The sequence below is a fragment of the Schistocerca nitens genome, chromosome 6 (assembly GCF_023898315.1).
Source record: "Schistocerca nitens isolate TAMUIC-IGC-003100 chromosome 6, iqSchNite1.1, whole genome shotgun sequence".
Lineage (NCBI taxonomy): Eukaryota > Metazoa > Arthropoda > Insecta > Orthoptera > Acrididae > Schistocerca > Schistocerca nitens.
Genome location: NC_064619.1, coordinates 83,276,565 through 83,290,977, shown reverse-complemented (window position 1 = coordinate 83,290,977; position 14,413 = coordinate 83,276,565).

Here is a 14,413-nt window from a genome sequence, read left to right as displayed (position 1 = left end):
CATTTGATACGCCCTCTTGATTCATGGGAGTCTGCAAATAAGCCATTTTATAGACCAGGAAGAGCAGTTGAACAGAATGGATAGTGTCTTGAAGGGAGGATATAAGATGAACGTCAACAAAAGGAAAACGAGGATAAAGGAATGTAGTCGAATTAAGTAGGGTGATGCTCAGGGAATTAGACTAGGAAATGAGACACTTGAAGTAGTAAAGGAGTTTTGCTATTTGGGGAGCAAAATAACTGATGATGGTCGAAGTGGAGAGGATATAAAATGTAGACTGGCAATGGCAAGGAAAGCGTTTCTGAAAAAGAGAAATTTGTTAACATCGAGTATAGATTTAAGTGTCAGGAAGTCGTTTCTGAAAGTATTTGTATGGAGTGTAGCCATGTATGGAAGTGAAACGTGAACGATAAATAGTTTAGACAAGAAGATAATAGAAGCTTTCGAAATGTGGTGTTACAGAAGAATACTGAAGATTAGATGAGTAGATCACATAACTAATGAGGAGGTACTGAATAGAATTGGGGAGAAGAGAAGTTTGTGGCACAACTTGACTAGAAGAAGGGACCGGTTGGAAGGACATGTTCTGAGGCATCAAGGGATCACCAATTTAGTATTGAAGGGCAGCGTGGAGGGTAAAAATCGTAGAGGGAAACCAAGAGATGAATACACCAAGCAGATTCAGAAGGATGTAGGTTCCAGTAGGTACTGGGAGATGAAGAAGCTTGCACAGGATAGAGCAGCATGGAGAGCTGCATCAAACTAGTGTCAGGACTGAAGACCACAACAACAACAACAACAACAACAACATAGATCAACACACTAAAAACAGATGGCAATGATAAATTATAAAGTCATGAGTATTCAGGATTGGATAACTGTCCAGGAATGTGTGGGCATTAAGACGCTGACAGTAGCCATACCGGCTATATGAGCCATCTCTTTTTATGTTCCGGACTGTCTGATGGTACTGGCTTGTAATAACTCATCTGTAGCTTATGTCAGACTGCCGAGCCCGGCGTAATGTTAATTTTATGGACAGTTCTGTTGTGGAGAGCGCTTTGTTTGACCTGCACCTGCAAATCTAGTAGGATGGAGGAAACACAAGCAGTAGGAGCAAGGGCACCGGAAGAAAGTTTCACTTTGCTGACATGTGTCATAATGAAGTTATCCTCTAGCAAGTTGGTCCAAATATGAACACATTACGGCGAGCTACTCTGTCTGAGTGCGAATTTTGCCAGATATAATGTGGTTCTCTCCATAGAGGCTAAGTGTGATGTTAACATAGCACTGGGCGAGTTGCTGCAATTTCAACGTTGATGCCAGATAGTCTCACAGTATCTGTTGGTCATATTTTTGTGTGTCGATAAAATAAAGGGTTTGCGACGTCATGTTTGTGGTAAGTGACTGTGTGGATTTCGCTGGAATGCTAATGATCCTGATTACCAAACCACTGCTGCTGTAGTGTATGAGAAGAGTTCCACGTGGCAAATGGGGGCAGATGAAAATGTCTTACAAAGTCAGCCCCCAGTACAGGTTCCTTGATGTTGGCAATGGAAAACATGTTTTGTAAACCAAAGTCCAAGGTTTGAGATGTAGTTCTGTATGATGCAATATGTGAGTCATCCACCACACGGGGTTGGGAGGCAAAGAATTTTTTTCTGGTGGTATGGCACTTACTTCAGTCTTAGTTCTGACGAGAAAATACTAGTTTCAAGTGTGATCCAGGACGCAGCATTTACTGCCCTTCAGTGGGAATAGTGGGCAACTTGATTGGCTCACGTTTGGAGTTGGTAGGCGACTTGTATTGCTGGAACGATCCGGATCGTCCGTTACGGATAATTGTTCCTGTTTGGGTGAGCGTAAGGTACCGTGAAGTTGCGTATTTCTCACTGAAACGCTGGTGAAACCAACGGAGTTGCGTCCATGTCTTTTTCATCAGAGCGCGAAGCGTCGTTGACAGCTGATTGACTGGCTGGAGGCGCTGCACCATCGGGTACGAGTGACGTCATCCTCCGCGGCGTCCGTACATGCTGGACTTTGTTGTCTGCAGCCGCCGGTTATGGTGTGGTCCATGACTGAGGCGCACATGGTCGTAGTCCAATGAATTAATGCATTGTCGATGTTGTAACACAGCTAGAGTCCGTCTGCAAGAATTAGTTTCTTTCCTAAAGATTCACGCTCAAGAGATATCATTGCTAGCTGCATCTGGGGAGGTAATGTTAGTGTTCACAGTGCGTGATCTGGCATGAGTGTGACATCGATTAATGTTCGGAAGCGTCTCCAGGCTTGAGAATGCGTTTTGGTGCCTAAACGTTCATAATAAACATCTTGGCGCAACTGCAGTTCCGGTATTCTGGCGAGGTGCTGGAGGGGAAACGTCTTCATCAGGTCGTATTTGTTGGTAGCTGGGGGTTGTAACGCCGCTTCCTTCGGACGAAAAATGAAGAACAGAAAAATAGTACCCCAAAACCCAAAAGTCCCAAAAATAAAGTTCCAAATTTCATAAAAAAAGTCCCTTTTGGAATAATGTTGCAAGAATAGTAGCACGTAGATAGAAAACAAATTCAGTGCCAAGTAGCTTAGCGTTTTGAAAAAGAAAGAAATAAAAAAAGATAGAATCCCATTAGTTTCAAAATAAAATTATAGTAAATCGCAAAGTACCGTAATTAGAAATCATGGCGTAGGACGAACGATCTCAAAGAATACTCCTTATGAGTACTCTTTGAGAATCGTGTGTAATACCTAAGAAAGAACCATGCACTGCTACTGTGTTACGAGAGTTTGCCGGAGCAAGTCGTACCTCAACGTGTGCTAGTATACGTGTGCGAAACGAGATTGTTTTTTCGAACGCTAAAGATTTGCGATCTACTACGACGCACTGAACTTGTAAGGAGTAAATCAGTAACTTCAAATAGGATATCACGTAGAATCCAGATAGTGAAAGATTCGAAATTGTCTTAAACTGAATATTTTCAATAAAAAAAAAATGGTTCAAATGGCTCTGAGCACTATGGGACTCAACTGCTGTGGTCATAAGTCCCCTAGAACTTAGAACTACTTAAACCTAACTAACCTAAGGACAGCACACAACACCCAGCCATCACGAGGCAGAGAAAATCCCTGACCCCGCCGGGAATCGAACCCGGGAACCCGGGCGTGGGAAGCGAGAACGCTACCGCACGACCACGAGATGCGGGCTTTTCAATAAAAGACTGTACATTACCCAAAGTAAGAAACTATTAATGATGGACCGATAGAGAGACTAAACTTTGAAAGCGAATTGTGAGAAAAGAACTAACTTGCGTAAAAGCTGTTAATGGACTCTGGAACTTGGATAATATCTTGGACTGAAGTATACGTCATTAATTCCACCCAGATAGGAAAAGCTACTTCCTTACGGCAATGTTAGGATGTGAAAATAGTGCAATATAACCAGCATTCAGTGTTATTACTGCGTTAATAACTTCTTTCAATCCATTCAGTATTGTGTATTCAGCAAATAATTATCTGTGCCACGACACTGATTGTCCAAGAAACGCGGCGTGCATAACTACTCTTTGCCGCATTAACAAATTATCGCTCTGTTACGAACTGTTAGGCTCTGGTGTTGTGTATGTACTGAAGCTATGATTAATACCGGAATATGGCTCAAATGGCTCTGAGCACTATGGGACTCAACATCTTAGGTCATAAGTCCCCTAGAACTTAGAACTACTTAAACCTAACTAACCTAAGGACATCACACACACCCATGCCCGAGGCAGGATTCGAACCTGCGACCGTAGCAGTCCCGCGGTTCCGGACTGCAGCGCCAGAACCGCACGGCCACCGCGGCCGGCTATACCGGAATAGACGCTGATATATCCTTACGTGTAGATGTGTTTAAATACGCCAGGGAGCACGTTTTCCTGACCTGATCGAGACAAATAATACGCACTCGGTGCGATTTCAGCGTAGCCCAAATAGATTTTTTATATAACGTCAATATGTACAGCTCTACCGCTAGTTAGCCAGACTGTGACGTTATAGTGTGACAAAACAGTGTCACTAATGATGTCAGTGTGGTCGCCTAAATGAGTCAGTAAGGTGACGGAGTTGACGTCGGAAATGCCATAGTTGTAGAGAATGCAAACCACATAGCCGTTCCGGCAGAAGTGTTGTGGCTGGGGTGTGAGCTGGGGCTAGAAGATCTGTCACCGAAATTTTGGTATGCATGTGACACCACAGCTGATCCGAGAGGAAAGATGGACGAGCTCTTGACGACTGGATGCGACGCGAAAGCAGAATTCCATGAAGAAAGCGTCCGTGCATGTCATGAGCACATGAGATATGTATGGTACTGCGAGCGGGTTGGTAGAACTGTACGCGGTGCTGGAGGCGCGACATAATCGAGTAACATTCCATTATGTCTGTCTGTGATGGTTTGTTGAAAAGTGTCTTGTTGGTATGTAAATGAGTTGAATTCGTCACCAAAGTCATCCAGAAGATCGGTAACTGATAGAGACCACTGGTACTCTATACGAAAATGTCACTTTCACGCTTTACAAAATGCGGATGTTGTTCCTGTTCATGCGAAGCGATAAACTGATCACTACATTGTATTCGTATTTCTCCCAAACCATAGTTGGGAGGTGGTTACTTTGTGGCACGTATAAGACGAGATGAAGAATGCAACGAACGAACACACACACTTACACGAGACAAGATTCTCGGGAGGTTTCCATTGGTTGTAAAGCAAATACCGGCCCTGGATACTGCCCCCCCCCCCCTCCCCATTTGTTACCAATGCACCAGGTTGGAACCTGTCTCTGCCCCACTGCCAGGCAGCCTGGTACTAAGCTGAAAAGTTCCCTGGTCATTACTCGAAAAGTCCGGTCTGCCTGAAGGGGTAGCGATTCAAAATTATTTTAAATTATAGCATTTGCTTACATGTGAGAGTGTTCAGAATTATTTTTTTACTCCTTGCTTAAATTCTCTGTCTTCAACAAATTTACAAACCTTAAGTGACTTTTACGATCACAAGCAAGACGAGACAATAATTTATGGAACTATTTCTGCCACAGACATCCGGACTTCAGTAGCTCACTACAATCCGTTTTGCAGCTGCTGACTTAACTGTTTCCATAGGGAGCAGTAATTAATACGAGGGCCGTTCAGAAAGTAACCTCCGGTTGATTTAAAAAAATACACAAAGTTAAATAAAAATATTTTAATATATACATCTTACAACTACATCTTTGCACTATTTTTCTACATAGTCTCCATAGCGATTGAGGCACTTATCGTATCTCTTCACAAGCTTTGAAATTCCTTCTGCATAAAAATCACCCGCTTGTGCCTGGAGCCAGCCTGTGACCGCATCTTGCTGTCACTATCTCGTACAAGAGAGTCTTAGAAATCTGTGGAAAACCAGTAGACAGCTCCGACATTGAGAAACGTCGATTTTCACGAACTTTTGCATCAACTGTCTGAACGAGTTCGTCAGTCACCAATGATGGTCTACCACTCCTCTCTTCATCATGAACGTTTTCTCGTCCACTTTTAAATAAACGTACCCATTCACGGACAACTCCTTCACTCATAACTCTTGGTCCGTACACGGCACAAAGCTCACGATGAATAGCTGCTGCAGAATATCCTTTGGCTGTAAAAAACCTTATGACAGCACGCACTTCACATTTGGCGGGGTTTTCTATTGCAGCACACATTTCAAACTGCCACAAAAACTAAACTAGCGCAGGTACGACGTTCAATCGACCACGGCTTGATGCCGACTGACCTGTTGAGTGCGTGAACGCACAGATGGCGTCGCTACTCCCCCCACAACCCGCACTGTGACCAATCGGAGGTTACTTTCTGAACCACCCTCGTACTTTCTTCATTTACGGCGACCCAGACAATGTCCTTTAAAAGCTAGTGTGGTGAAATTCAATTAACTCCATGAAATAATTACGTCGGGGAAGCGAATGACGTTTATACAATAATGTAAAGGCATTCTGAGTCCTGAAAATAGCGAGAATCGGCAACAAATTCAGATTATATTAAAAATGAAGCTAATATCCATATACTAAACTTGCTCTTTCGTCTGCTCACCTACGAAATAAACAAATTAAATTGCAGTTGAAATTTTTGCACCTATCGCCAGCAACCAAATAACGAAATGTTCAGTGTATAGTACAGCAGTCTTAAGTACAAGTATTTCGCTACGACAATGCCTCTCAGAAAATGTTTGATTCTTTCGTCGAGTCGTTAGTTCAGAGAAACAGACGTGCGATCGCTTATTCACACTGCAGGACTGTTTATACGTGAGTGCCTGTCCGGCAACATCGCGCAGGCAATAAACGGAATGAGGTCACCGCACGGGAAACGCAGAGTTCCGAGTTCGACTCTTAGTCTAACACGGAATGTGTTAGACGTATTGCGAAAATTAAAGGTCTATAAATGTCTTTTGTCGTGATAAATGTCACAATTATACACTGGTAGGTAATGGGAGCGACAAACTGAGTGGCTTGTGTGCACAATGACCTGTTAAGATTTATTATCTTAACATTACAAATTCTGAAACCAGTATCTGATAATTTCAAGTAACAGCAAAACATTTTATACATGAACTACTCAGTCTGCTTCTGGAGTTTCCATCAATACAAATAGAAATTACGTGATATCGATATAATGACATACCGCTGCCTTCTCTCCTAGGTGATATCATTGCTTCTGATAGATATATCTGTTATCTCTTTACCAGTGAGCAGTAGCACGTTAGTTATATGGTGCTTCTTCACCATCAAACTTAATTACATTATCTGTTTTGGCAGTTAGTACACACAAGCCCATAATTTTGATTATGTGAAAAACGGACTGTATCAGTATGTGTCAGAGACAGTAGTGATTAACCTAGATATACGTAACAAACAAAAGGAATTTCCACATAAAATTTTTTACAAGAACGTAATATTATGATTTACCAGCACATTTAACATGCCGAACACCCATTAACATCACAAAACTGCCGGCCGAAGTGGCCGTGCGGTTAAAGGCGCTGCAGTCTGGAACCGCAAGACCGCTACGGTCGCAGGTTCGAATCCTGCCTCGGGCATGGATGTTTGTGATGTCCTTAGGTTAGTTAGGTTTAACTAGTTCTAAGTTCTAGGGGACTAATGACCTCAGCAGTTGAGTCCCATAGTGCTCAGAGCCATTTGAAGCCATCACAAAACTTACAAAAGGCACAATATTCAACAAGTTATCGTGGTAACCACAAATGAAATCTGAAGATCGCGAGACGACTACATCAAATGTACAGTCATAGTCACCAAAAAGACTCTCTCTGAACTTGACGGTTTGCAGTGGGGTCTGTTAGCGTTCAGTACCCATGTCTGTGACTACAGCCGTTAACAGAAGATCAAAATAGTGAGTAGCAGGCTTAACTAATACGTAGAATAGACGAAAGCACTTACAAATGGCGAAAGTAAATCTGCATCAACTTCTGCATGGTTACTATTCAAATCACACTTAAGTCCCTGGCAGAGGGTTTTCTATTATTCCGCTCTCTAACAGCGCGCGGAAAAAAGAACATATATTTCTTTCCGTAAGAGCTCTCATTTCCTTTATTTTATTACGGTATTGTTTCTCCGTATGTAGGTCGGCGTCAACAAATTACTTTCGCATTCGGAGGAGAAATTGGGTGACTGAAATTTCGTGAGAAGATCCGACCGCAACGAAAAGCGCCGTTGTGTCAATGAATTCCACCAAATCCTATATCATATCCGTAACACTCTCTCCCGTATTTCTCGATAATCCAAAATTTGCTCCCCTTCACTGAACTTTCTCGGTATACTTTGTTAATCGTGCTTGGTAAGGGACCCACGCCGCGCAGCAGTACTCCAGAAGAGGACGGCGAATCGTAGTGTAAGCAGTCTCTTTAGCAGATCTGTTGCATCTTCTGACTGTTCTGTCAATAAAAGGCAGTCATTGGTTTGCATTGCTCACATCATTTTGTATGTGTTCTTTCCAATTAATGTTGTTCGTAGGTGTAATTCCAAGGTATTTAGTTGAATTTACGGGCTTTCGATTTGATTGATTTAACGTGTAACCGAAGTTTAACGGATTTCTTTTAGTACTCACGTGGATGACCTCACACTTTTTCTTATTTAGTGTCAACTGCCAGTTTTCGCACCATACATATATCTTATGTAGATCGTTTTTCAATTGGTTTTGATCTTCTGCTGACTTTACTAGACGATAGACGAGAGCGTCATCCTTAAACAGCTTACGATAAGTGTTGAGATTGTCTCCAAAATCGTTTATATAGATAAGGGAGAGCAAAGAGCCTGTAACACGACTTGGAGGAACGGCAAAAGTTACTTCTGCTTTACTCGATGACGTCAGTTACTAGGAATTGTAACCTCTCTGACAGGAAATCACGAATTCAGTCGCATAATTGAGACGATATTCCATATGCTCGCAAGTTGATTTACAAGCCGTTTGTGAGGTACGGTGTCAAAAGCCTCCTGGAAATCGAGAAATACGGAATCAATTTGAAACCCCTTGTCGATAGCACTCAACACTTCGTGTGAGTAAGGCTATGATTCAGAAGAACAATTTTTTCTAAATCCATGTTGACTGTGTGTCAATCGACCGTTCTCTTCGAGGTAATTCACAATGTTCGAACACAATATACCCTCATATTCAGAAAAAACTGAACACCTTGAACTACTAGAGATAGGACGTTCTTATTCACAGGACATGTACATTAGAATGTTGTGCAGAAATGATTAGCATTTCAGTCATCTCGGTTGATCATGTGTCCTGTTACCTACTAAGCAAGGTCCGCCATGGGCCCTGATAACTTGGTCCGTGCGTGAAGGCATCGACGCGTGTAAGGCGCGAATGGCGTCCTGTGGTACAGCCATCCACGCTGCGTTCACCTTGTTCCAATGTTGTGGTGGTTGGCACAGGGTTACAGCGCTGCACCCGTCGTATTCGCCATATCCCACACATTTCCGATTGGCGGCAAGTCTGATGATTTGGCGAGCCAGGTTAAAAGGCTGACATCCTGTGACACCAAGAACTCTCGTGTTCGTGAAGCAGTAACACAAACTGATGTCAGTGAAAAGCATCTAACGATCCAGTCACATTAATGTGAGAACCATCTACGTTCGACGTGAACGTGCAATAACCACTCAGAGACAGCAGGTGGCAATACTAGCAGTGCAGGGTATGCGAAGCGTGTCGGGGTGGGGACACCGAAAACGGTGAAGTCGTAGTCGTAATACGGAAATGGAGCGATTAATCTGACGTCCAAAACGGCACGATCATTGGCTTTAGGGGGCAAGGGTGGGAGCATTTATGAAACGGCTAAGTTTGTAAACTGTGCTATCCAAAATCGACGACGAGACAACTGTGATACATCTCATGCCATAAATAACAGGGCTGAACAAACGGTTGCGAAAGTGTGAACAGGCGAATAGAGGTAGAACTGTTGAGCAACTGACGGCTCATGTGAATTAAAGGGCTACCAACATTGTCTCCTTAGCGACCCTTCAGCAAACGTTGCTGTGTAAGGGCCTCCACAGCAGCCGCCTAGCTGATGCAACGAAGCTGGCTACCGTTCATCGGCAACGAAGGCTGCAATTTGCACGCCAGTAACGCAAGTGGACGTTCACATAGGGCAACAGGTGGACTTTTCAGATGAATTACGTTTTACACTCCGTCAAACTGAAGGAAATAACCTTGCAACACTCGTCGGATGAGTCCTACCGGAGGAGGGAGCGTTATAGTGGGGGAAATACGCTACTGGCCATTAAAATTGCTGCATCAAGAAGAAATGCAGATGATAAACGGGTATTCATTGGACAAATATATTATACTAGAACTGACATGTGATTACATTTGCACGCACTTTGGGTGCATAGAACCTGAGAAATCAGTACCCAGAACAACCACCTCTGGTCGTAATAACGGCCTTCATACGCCTGGGCATTGAGTCAAACAGAGCTTGGATGGCGTGTGCAGGTACAGCTGCACATGCAGCTTCAACACGATACCACAGTTCATGAAGAGTAATGACTGGCTTATTGTGACGAGCCAGTTGCTCGGCCACCATTGACCAGACATTTTCAGTTGGTAAGAGATCTGGAGAATGTGCTGGCCAGGGCAGCAGTCGAACATTTTCTGTATCCAGAAAGGCCCGTACAGGACTTGCAACATGCGGTCCTGCATTATCCTGCTGAAATGTAGGGTTTCGCAGGGATCGAATGAAGGTAGAGCCACGGGTCGTAACACATCTGAAATGTAACGTCCACTGTTCAAAGTACCGTCAATGAGAACAAGAGGTGACCAAGACGTGTAACCAATGGCCCCCCATACCATCAGGCTGGGTGATACGCCAGTATGGCGATGACGAATACGTTTCCAATGTGCGTTCACCGCGATGTCGCCAAACTCGGATGCGACCATCATGATGCTGTAAAGAGAACCTAGATTCATCCGAAAAAAATTACGTTTTGCCATTAGTGCACCCACGTTCGTCGTTGAGTACACCATCGCTGGCGCTCCTGTCTGTGATGCAGCGTCAAAGGTAACCGCAGCCATGGTTTTCGAGCTGATAGTACATGCTGCTGCATACGTCGTCGAACTGTTCGTGCAGATGGTTGTTGTCTTGCAAACGTCCCCATCTGTTGACTCAGGGATCGAGACGTGGCTGCACGATCCGTTACAGCCATGCGGATAAGATGCCTGTCATCTCGACTGCTAGTGATACGAGGCTGCTGGGATCCAGCACGGCGTTCCGTATTACCCTCCTAAACCCACCAATTCCATATTCTGCTAACAGTCATTGGATCTCGACCAACGCGAGCAGCAATGTCGTGATACGATAAACCGCAATCGCGATAGGATACAATCCGACCTTTATCAAAGTCGGAAACGTAATGGTATACATTTCTCCTCCTGACACGAGGCATCACAACAACGTTTCATCAGGCAACGTCGGTCAACTGCTGTTTGTGTATGAGAAATTGGTTGGAAACCTTCCTCATGTCAGCACGTTGTAGGTGTCGCCACCTTTTGTGAATGCTCTGGAACGCTAATCATTTGCATATCACAGCATCTTCTTCCTGACGGTCAAATTTCGCGTCTGTAGCACTGTATCTTCGTGGTGTAGCAATTTTAATGGCGAGTAGTGTATATCCGTGACACTCCCTAGTCATTCTGGTAGGCACGACGGGTTAACACAAGTGTGCAACTATCCCTTGGGGGCGGCCGGAGTGGCCGTGCGGTTCTAGGCGCTACAGTCTGGAACCGCGTGAACGCTACGGTCGCAGGTTCGAATCCTGCCTCGGGCATGGATGTGTGTGATGCCCTTAGGTTAGTTAGGTTTAAGTAGTTCTAAGTTCTAGGTTACTGATGACCTCAAATGTTAAGTCCCATAGTGCTCAGAGCCATTTGAACCATTTTTTTTTTCATCCCTGGGGACCACGTCCTCCCCTCCATGCGGAGTGTTTTTCCTGGGCATGATGGCATCTACCAGGAGGACGATGGAACCTGTGACAGAGCTCGCAGTGTGTGTGCGTCTTTCGGAGAGTACCGGGATGGGTTTACCATGTTCCCTGGCCACCAAACACCCGGATTTGGTCCCCATCGAGAATCTGTGGGACCACCTCAATCGGGCTTTTCGCGCCATGGATCCTCAACCGAGTCCGCCCCGATAGCTGAGTGGTCAGCGTGAAGGATTGCCGTCGTACGGGCCCGGGTTCGGTAACCGGCTGGGTCGAAAATTTTCTCCGCCCAGGAACTGGTGTTGTGTTGTCTTCATTATCATTTCATCTCCATCCGGCGCCCTGGTCGCCCAATGTGGTGTCGAATGTAATAAGACCTGCACCAAGGCGGCCGGACCTGCCCCGCAAGGGGCCTCCCGGCAAGTGACGCCAAACGCTCATTTCCACTTATTCCTCAACCGAGAAACCCAGCATAGCTGGCTACGGAACTATAGTCGACATGGCTCCAGCTCCCTGTCGGTGCCTTCCAGAACCCGACTGACTCTATTCCTGCACGCCTCGCAGCGGACAGCACTGGAAAAAATGTTTATTCAGGGTGGTCACATTTATGTTACTAGACAGCGTGTAATTCAGCAGTTTACTTCAGTTTTCTTTCCAGTGTATTGATGTGACCTGTGCAACTTTCCAATCTCTATGTACACACTTTCCACCAACCGAGCGGTTGCATGTGTCTTCCAACAATGTAGCCATTTCATGAGCATATTCCGAAAGGTAGCTAAATGATGTACAGTGTGGACCGAAAGACTTTCCTCTATTGAATATCAAATGGCTTCGCTATACCGAAGGTATCTGGCTGCATATAATTCCTATTTAGATTTGTTCATCATCCCTATTCTGGAATATTACTGCATCTTCTTTGCTGAAGGAATTTCGGAAAATCTTTTTTACTAACACCGCCTTCGGTAAAATCACTGAGACGTCCACGGCTCGTGTTCATGCCATTTATTGTATGTCATCTTCTACTACGGTACTGCCGCCTCGTTTCTTATTCCATTTACTGGCGTCACTAACTTCCTGCCTTACTTGCCCATGAGCGGCAGCAGCAGCACATATCGATAAGTGCACTGTCGTACCATCTCTGGAGCGACCGACAGTATTTCCGGGTCGTCGTGTGTCTGGCAGTCAGTTGGAGACGGACCAGCACTGCAGTCGGGACGCTGCAGCAGTGAAGTCGGGGACGGAGCGCCGCTGAGGCGCCGACAGCCAGTGCTCGCCGACCGCTGGCGACACGCATGAGCTGTCCAACGGAGGGAGATTCGAGCGGGACGACCGTGGTTGGTCGTTCGGTAGGTCGTCTCATCGGCCGACATAAATTTGGTCCTTTCACCGTTTCCGGGCCTGGGCAGTCTGTCGGTTGGCGTGGAGAAGCGAGGAAGTCTCCGTGGCGCGTGTCTGGCCGGGGCCTGGCGGCGTCCACGCGCGGTCGGAGTGTGAGGGGCTGTCGCCACTGCTAAGAGGTCCGTGGCTCACCTATCCCGGCAACGAAGGATACGTTATCCTGTCGCGTGGTCCGTTGACTGTCTGTCGGTTGGGTTGTCGTCGGATCGTCAATGGTTTGCCCGACTGCCTGTCTGACCTAAGCGAGCGTTAGTGTTTGAATTCCAGGCCGACCCTCGAACATCTGAGCGCCCTTGGGTGTACTGCCTTTTCTTAAAATTTGTTCTTGTTGTTTGTACTTGTATGGATTCTAGCCGATTTTTTTTATATTCAGGTTGTTTTTCCATTAAGGCGTAAGATTCTTCAGGCCTTCAGCCAAATTTAAAGAACTGTTTCACGTAAGACCTTTGGCATTTTAAAGGTTTTAATGTTGTTGAATTTTAAGTGTTGGGCCTTCAGCCGATTTTGAGTGTGGGTTGTTTTGCTCTTAAGGCCTTGAGCCTAGTTCAAAGAACTGTGTCACGTAAGGCCTTTGGTATTTAAAAAAAATAATGTTATGGAGTTTTAAGTGTTAGTGTGGTGTCACAGCCAGACACCACACGTGCTAGGTGGTAGCTTAAATCGGCCGCGGTCCTGTAGTACATGTCGGACCCGCGTGTCGCCACTGTGTGATCGCAAACCTAGCGCCACCACAAGGCAGGTCTCGAGAGACTGACTCGAACTCAGCCCAGTTGTACGGACAACAGAGCTAGCGACTAGACGTACTAAGCCTTTCTCTCTCATTAGCCGAGAGACAGAATAGCCTTCAGCTAAGTTACTGGCTACGAACTAGCCAGGCGCCATTAGCCTTACAGTGATTGTAATTAGAGTCTCACTTGTGTTCACCATAGAGATGTACAAGAAGAAATTAAAGATAAGTATATGAGAAGCTCCGTTCTTTTCGTCATAGCATTAATTACGTATCCTGTTCCAGTACTTCACGCCCGTCTGCGTTAGTCTCGCGTGCCCTTTAAGCCACCTCTATCTACAAGGTGTTGGCCCAGCTGCCGACACATCAGTTAGACCTTCAGCCGATTTGAATTTAACTATTTTCCTCTTCAAGTGTCTGAATTTTTTGGGCCTTCAGCCTAACTAAGGAACTATTTTAAGGTAAGGCTTTGCCTTTTAAATTTCGGTTTTGGTAGAGTTTTGCCTAGTTAGGAACTGTTTTGCGTAAGGCCTACGTTTTTTTTTTAATTAATTTTGTATAGCCGTAAGTGTTGGGCTTTCAGTCGATTTTGAATTCAAATTGTATGCTCTGAAAATCTGATTCTTTGGGCCTTCAGCTTAAATAAAGAATTGTTGTAAGATAAGGCTTGCCTTTTAAATGTCTAATTATGCTTGCGTTTTAAGTTATTGGCCTTCAGCCGTTTTTAAATTAAAGTGGATTTCAGCTGGCAATTAAGTCCCAAAGATTAAAGCTGTGTGTTTAAAAAAAT